Source organism: Charadrius vociferus, unplaced genomic scaffold (genome assembly GCF_000708025.1).
Source record: "Charadrius vociferus isolate BGI_N301 unplaced genomic scaffold, ASM70802v2 scaffold450, whole genome shotgun sequence".
Taxonomy (NCBI): Eukaryota; Metazoa; Chordata; class Aves; order Charadriiformes; family Charadriidae; genus Charadrius; species Charadrius vociferus.
This window is the reverse complement of record NW_009646931.1, coordinates 643,439-650,816: the sequence shown is the minus strand read 5'-3', so window position 1 is coordinate 650,816 and position 7,378 is coordinate 643,439.

The following is a 7,378-nucleotide window of genomic DNA, read 5'->3' as shown; positions in this document are numbered from 1 at the left end:
GAAGGAAGGGGGCAAACACCATAACATTTTCTGGGAGGTAAGCAAAACAGAAGCCAAACAGCTCTTCAGTTTAAGTGACATCCCCTGGCGCTTTACAGATCCCCTAGGTGCAGGGACAGGAAAAAACATTTACCCTGTCCCATAAAATTCACAACCGTGGACTGTTACCACCTACCTCCAGTTCTTTGGATGATGAATAGTAGGAGTTTACTGAACTGCACCCCTCATGGCACACAGATGTTGCAGACGTGGCTTCACCTGTCTGCTCTCTGACAGTCCGGACTTTCAAGAGCATAAACTGATACTATTCACTTGACATTTTTTTCCCCTCAAAATCTTCTTGAAAACAAAGTACAAGAGAGATCTTTCATCCCTACATGGCAGATTAAAATTTACTATCAGGTTGGACTGGGAGGAAAATACACTTTGCACTTAATTCAATAATTCAGTGAGGTATTGTTCCTCCTCTTTAAAATTTTATCACCCTATATGTCCCCCATGAGAAGGGATATTGAAACAGAAAAATGAAGGCACCTTTGAGCACGAAAGGCCATCTGAATGGCTTCAATACTGAGCTGTTTTGACATATCCTGTGGCAATAAGGAAAGTGAACCATAAAATATCTTATTTACCACGTCTGTCACCAGGCTGTCTGATGACAGGGGTGGCAGTGCCCCCGGCATGGCACGGCGGCGGCAGGCAGCCTTGCCTGCAGCCGGGCGCCCGTCGCTTGTGCTCTGCTTCAGCGGGGAACCCGCGCCACTGCCTCCTCCCCGGCTGCCACTGCTCATCAGAAGGAGGTGTGGGATCGAAGAGCAGAGGCAAAGGCTTTCAGAAGAAGGGTTGTACCAGCACAGAGGATACTGTGAAACAGCAGCACCTGTAGAGAAAAATTATCTCTGCTCAAGGATTGTGTTAGCGGATTCAGATTTTATGGTGCAGGATTTAGAAGGGCTGAGTCGCAGCTGTCCTCTCGGGCGGCTTTGTCAAACGAACAGTCAGGTATTCTCTCTCTGATACAGAATTTGCTGCTCCTTGATTTTAATTAACAAGCTGAAAGTATCTGGTGCACCAGTAGCAGCCCAGGACTCAGGACTTCATTGTGGTGGGAGTCACTCTGGAGCATCCCACGGTAATGGGTGGGCTGGACCCAAGCAGGAAAACCCCAGCTCAGCACTTTCCTTCCGTTCCATGCTTTCAGGCTACTGTTTTGTCACTCCTTCCCACAGATCACCTGGAAAACCAGTTAAGACTTTTCACTTTTAGAGGCCACGTTGCATTTCATCCCCGTTAACGCTCAGCGACTGCTCTGACAGACTGAAGCACAAGCACAGGATTGCCCGAGCACAACTACAGTACAGACACATTCCCCCAAAGCAGCAAAAGGACCCCTTCTGTCAGGGGCTGAAATGCTTAAAAGTGGGTTTTATCTACTACACCATGGAAAAACAAAACCCTCAGGAAACTAGATCCCGGTTTCCATGCTTGTAAGGCACCTTACGAGCAGAGGAGAGGACAGGGAACCAGCCAGAAACACTGCATACAGACATCCACCCAGCACTCAGCCACCTCACCTCCTCGTGGAGGGCAGATGGAAAGTCAGCCACCCTTTACACGACAGCCTGCTCACCAAACCAGCCACCAGGGGAGGAGGAAGCAGCGTCTGAATGAAGATAGTCTGAGCTGGTCTGTCTCAGAAGAAAGTCACACGTCCTTCATCAAATGAGCACCAGGATCCCTCATGCACCCCAGCAAGGAGCCTGCAGCAGCCACTTCTGCAAGGTTTATGGGGAAGGAAGGAGGTCAGAAAGCATCTGGCTAGTGATTTGGGCAAGCAGCTGGAAGGAGGATGTGCGAGCTGGACTGCTTCACTCACACCTTGTATTAGCCCAGGTGAAAGTGACCTTACCTCTACAATTTTTCAGAATAAATAAAAGCTATCATTAAGTAGCTACTATTCAAGCTGCTTGTATGTTGAGGAATTTGCCTCTAAAGCATGCCTACTATATGAAACAAGTAATTCATGTAACTATTTTATTTTCTGGTTAACACTTCACAAGTACAAGTGAGATGGCATCATTTGTGACTAGTAAAACTAGTTATTTTTGTAAGAAACCAGATGAAATGTTTGCCAAAACTTTAATGGAAATTGCCTTTTTAACATTTTTCATAGAAAATAACAACTTGCCCTTATTTTTTTAAAAAATGTGCAAGCTTGCATTCATAACGACTGACATCTCTAAAAGGGGAAGAGTTTTTTCCTTTTTTCTCCTCCTCAAAAAAAATAGAAATTTTCACTTAAAAAATGCTTGAAAATATTTTGAAAAATATAAACATATTTTTCCATTGCCTTGCAATTTTTTTCCCCACAGTTTTCTCTGCTGAATAAATCTGATCTGTGGTGTGCCAAGGAAAACCTGAATCACACAGGTACACAGCTACAACCCTATGAGTGCTCCAGTCAGGGTGATTTAGCTTGACAAGAACAAATCAGAGCAGGATTTCCCCAGTACAGTTATCACTCAGTTTTTCACACATCCAAACCAAATAAGACTTAAAACAAACCTGCAAGAACCTTGAGAAAAAAAAATTACCTCCTCAAAAATGCACTAGAAGAGGTCTATTCTTACCTTGAAGGGGTTGGGAATCAGCTAGAACTGCCAAAACTGGAACGCATTAGCCTCTTCCAATGCCAAAAATGTGCCCATTCACCATATTGGTTGCAACACTTAGCTGCCAGTGCTGGGACTCCCTGCTCCAGGGTCAGGCAGTCTGCAAGGATGCTTTTCCCTCTTGCAGATAGAAACCGATACACATCCCCTGAGGCCTGTCCATGGGGAGAACAGCATTTTCTGTTCATGGTGTCCTTATTTTATGTGCAGGGAAAGCACACCGGGACAGCTTGGGCCCACAGATACAGGCAGCATCTTGCGGGAGTCCCTTTCCACCACCCCTGCCTGGGCCACCTGGGCCAATCTCTAATTTATATAATATATAATTCAATTTATAATTATACACAAATTATATTAAAGGCATAATTTATAATAAATATTTTATAGATTTTCTGATTTCTATAAGCACAAAATTTACTGGGGTAGATTCCTCTGTGGAGGCGAAGTCAAAAAGGGGTTCCTGTTGCAGCAAATAACACAAGTTACAAAATGTGGCTGTATGTCCCTTTTCACTGAGGAGAAGCTGTGAAGGCCAAGTTTCCCCCATGCAATCCAAAGGACATAAGTGACTTCTGCCTTCCCAGTGATGTTTGCTTTATCGAGGTTCTAAAGGACCACCCACATTTCCACAGGAGCCCTGAGCCTGCGGAGGGGTGAATGCAGGAGAGGGACTGCAGGCTTTCAGCCCCGCACTCTTGTTCTGCTTCACCAACCCAGCGTTGAGGGCCTGGCCCACAGTTCATGACTGGACCATGGGCATCGCTGCACAGGAGCTGGCATCACCACTTTGTCCTACATCAGTCATCTACTACGTGGCAATGTGAGACCACGGTCTCACCGTTTGCAGTCACCTCCTAAATTACTCCCTGTTACAACGGTTTAAGTCATTGAGCAAATTAACCCTCCCTCTGTGCCCATAGGCGCTGGGGCACTGGAGTGAGAGATGGATGTCGAGGTCTGAGACAGTGAACAGGGCTGGAGATTCGGGATCCCTGAAATCACTCAGCAGGTCATGCTGGCAGCTGCATCTGCATCTAGTTCTTCTATGAGAAATGCTAGTACCTCTGGAGTGCTAGCAAACAGGAGGGACAACAGAGCTGTGAGGCATTTGTACCCCATGGTTGAGCGCGTATTCTAGACAAAAGATGGGAGAAAATACCTGTAATTTCACGTAGCAAATAACTCTGCAGCTGTATCAGTGCTCGATGCAGACAGCTGCACCGTGAGTACCTGTGAGCATACCTACAGTTCAGGAGAACATCAGCTTGTGCCACAGCTGATTCCTCTGATATTTACCAGGGCAACCACTCCCTAACTGCAGTGAGGGAGCTGGGGTGGGCATTGCCTGCCCAAGAGCTTTGGAAACTCCCAGGGAACCAATTCTTGAAAGCTGACTTAGGTCATGGAATTACATGGGGAAAAGGCTCTGTTCCAGGCCACTGGAAACACACTTTGCAACTGCGGGAGCCATCTGCTGTACTGGGCTTTTTTGCATCGGGAGGGAAAGTCTAGGAATGCGCATATATAAGGTGACCACTAGAAATTGAAATTTTCCTTTACAGGTTCCACAGACTGAATTCAATTTGCTCCAAGCCAGTTTGCTGGTAGGTCTCAGCTTCCTGAAACAGATAACATTGTGCTGAAAATGCTGAAGGTAGGAAGATAAGATCCTGCCTGATAGAAAAAAGGACAGAAGAAGCTTCAAAAGGAACAGTGTGAAGCAGTAAGTATTCACTATCAAAAAAAGGTTGATAATCATCAATCAAAAACTCTGGTAATCACCTTGTTTGATTAAACCAGCATCCGAAAGCCACCCCACAGGGAAGAGGTGAAGGGAACTGGGTGCATCCCTAATCATCACTCCTGTCCCAGTGCTTCCAGTTCCTGCTCAGACTCACTGCCTCTCTGCTAAAGGAGATGATCCTCTGACTCTGCTGCTTTCTCCAGGGCCTTTTGAAGTCCTGGGACAATTTCGCTTTCTCAGCAGAATCTAAACCATCACAGTGAACTTTGTCATTTACTGGACCGGTGTTAGCGGCAGTTTCCCTGGGGCAGAAGCATCCCACTGCCCCTGCGGATGTGGTGCTGTGGTACTGCCTTTCTTGCAATACATCCTTAATGATCTTTCACATAAGTGAACCTCAGCCAACACTATTGTGCCAGGCTTGAGTATATGAGAGTAGCATAATTTAAAGGTATATACATGTTTTATATGCTTTTATATATATATATATTACATCCATGTATTTAAAAGATAGCAGATCTGGATATATAGATTGCACCAGCTTCTTCTTTTATTCTTTCATTTGCTGGTGTAGACATAAATCCCAGCATGTGCTGGGGGAATGCAAAGACTTTAAGGGGTTCATCCTGGAGAAGAGTAAACACAGTGAGGATTTACCAGTGCAAATCCAGTCTGCAAGTCTTTGTCCATCAGCTCAGGCTCAGAGTAATTTCTGTACCATGGCTGGCAGTGGATGAGGGCAGAAGAGACTTTTTTTTGCCTTTACTGCCGTTGCTCAGGGGCAACGTGGTTGCGCTTGGCTCCTTCTGCAGTAGGGAGCTGTGGCACTCGGCTGTGTACAGCTATTTTGCAGGCGGAGTAGACACATGGCTGTGGGGTTTCCTCCTCTTTCAGGTATTTCTCGAGTTGGTAAAGTTCAGCCCAAGAGAGAGGCATGGGTTGATGCCAGTTTGGCACTCATCAAAGTCCTTTTGGCCAATGCTTTATCCTCAGCCTGGCATATTTATGGGGAGGGAGCCGCGGAGCCCAGCATGGGAGTGATCACCCTACTGGGAACTGCACCACTTGCTGCTGGAGGCAGACCCTGGGGATGGGTTTGAGAGCAGAAATATTCTCCATGTCTGTGTGCGCGCGTGTCTTCCTGACTGTATTGGTGACCAGCTTTCTGTCAGGTACAGGATGAGAAAAGAAGCAAAACGGACATATCTCGTCATATGTAGGAAAGTTTATGTAGCGTGTTAATGCTAAGGACAGAAATGAACAAAGCCTGGGAAGGAAAAAGGATTTTCTTTGCTGCTGTGTACATTTTTCACATCATAAAGCCCTGTGCTACGTGAAAGCGCAGTCCTGCAAGCACTGATATATGTGAATAACTGTATACCCCCAAACAGGCTTTTTGAGGGACTTAAATTTAAAGCAATTAAGATATGGAATTGTACAATCATTAGCAAAATTCCTGCAGCTTTACTGCAAGCAAACTTCACCACTAGGGAGCACCAACAGACAAAGTTTTTTTAGAGCTTTTCTGTACCGAAATCAAACTGCAAATATAAAATACAGAACGTATTTAACACTGACACAATAAATATTTTAAATTGCGATTTTTTTAAAACAGCCCACTGAGAAACTAGATGGATCAGGAGTAATGGAGCAAGAGATTTTAATTTATTTGATTACTAGGCAAGGTCTGTAAATTGATACCAACCAAGAGCTCTGCTGATTCATCTCTGCAACTCATGGATATTTTTTTCTGAGTTTCTATATGATTGGTAACTTTATCACAATAAAAAAAGATAAATACCAGGCACCAAAGGAATCTTTCTCCACCAGATATGAACCTTCTAGCTCAAACCCAAAGTACATTACATTGCTGAGAGAAAAAACAGCTTGCTTTTTTCTGTGGCAAATCAGGATCAGAGGTTCCTGAGGGTGTTTGGCAGTGACTCAGAGGCAGACAGAGAAAATTCAGAGCTGTAGCTCAAATCCCAGTCTACACAGCAGAACCGACTGACCAGAGATGGTTGCTAACTGCTTACCCCGTACATCTTCAATTCCTCTTCCTCTCACCCGAAGCAGGACTATATCTCCTCCTTACCCTCTCTTTCTTTCTGAGTTGGACACAAAACATCAGCATTGCTGTCATGTCTGTGCAGAGCAGGGTGACATTAAGAACAGTGTCAGACTGCACTGTGAAACTCTCTGGCCGTTCTGGTCTCAGTTGTACACCCCATCAGCCAGGTTCCATCGGGACATTCAGGAGCCTCAGGGCACTGAAATGACGGCAAGGCTCAAGTCAACACAACCTCCACTCCTAAATGGCTTTGCGGATACAGACCAACGTGTATACTAAACCAATCATTAATGTAAGATTTCACATCTCATCTTTTGCTTCTAACACTAGAAGATGGGATTAGCCTTGATTATTCAGTGATGCAGGAGACACCCAAGTTGCAGCTCTTCCAAGTCTTCATTTTCCCAACAACCAGGACGTGCACTCATGAAAGTATCAGTTTGGAACATGTTCCTCCCATAACTCACACCACTTGTCACAAAACACAGGAGGTTTGACGGGAAACCAATCCATAGGCACTGCTTAGAGGGGCTCTCCTCTGTGGCTGAAGCCATGACTGCAAGGAAATTCCACAAGCAAACGTGCATGTGCTGCAGCTGTCAAAAGACACAAAATGCAAAGCCCTACACACAGCTCTGATGCAGTGGATGATGGCACATGGAGCACCCTTATGAAAACTCTTTTAGTTATTGTATAGAAACTAAACTGCATTAATCTAGCCTGCCATGGTATCCCAGTTCCAGTTGGATTAAGGCATGTTATTTCATACCTTGTTCTTCCCAATAGGCATATCACTGTAGTGAATGTGCTCTAAATATCAAGAGAAGGTGTAATTGAACTCAGTAGGAAAGCTCCTGTTCACTTGTGCATTGCAGTGACATTTAAGGTGGC